This window comes from Coturnix japonica, chromosome 3 (assembly GCF_001577835.2).
Source record: "Coturnix japonica isolate 7356 chromosome 3, Coturnix japonica 2.1, whole genome shotgun sequence".
Classification (NCBI taxonomy): Eukaryota; Metazoa; Chordata; class Aves; order Galliformes; family Phasianidae; genus Coturnix; species Coturnix japonica.
Genome location: NC_029518.1, coordinates 97,557,349 through 97,557,928, shown reverse-complemented (window position 1 = coordinate 97,557,928; position 580 = coordinate 97,557,349).

The window sequence follows — 580 nt, the reverse complement described above, 5'->3', positions numbered from 1 at the left end:
ACGTTTGCAGTGTGCTGTGTCTTTTTATTCTTTACATTCTACGCCAGCCTGGAAAAGCTTCTGGACACAGAGCCTGTTAAACCAAAAGCAGATCTGCAACGTCTCATGTCTGGGAATCCTGAGGTTCTTTTAAACCAGAGCAAGAATTTGTCTTGGTAGAATATCTGGTGGGTAACTACCATGAAGGTGCAGATCTGATTGTCTGCTGCTGACTGTGGGTTCTGTGATATCCCCAGGTGGCCTCCATATAGGGGACAGCCCAACCACACCGTGTCCCCTGCTTGCAAAGCTGCTGGGGAAGCAGGCTGCATCCCCTGGCAATGGTGTGTCTCCACACTGGCCCTCCCAAGTGAACCTACTGACACAGGGATTGGGGGGCTGGCCTCTCTCCTTGCTCACCCACACTCACTCAATCCCTGAATAAGGACTGGCTGTCTCCAGTTCCTGACTTTCTTCACTCATCTCCTTAGGCACTTCCTGCTCCTCCATGACTGACCTTGAAGGCACACAGACCCACTGCACAGTGGAAGGACATCTCTATATTGCTGCTAGTGAGATGTGCCTTCTCCTTTCCCACTTT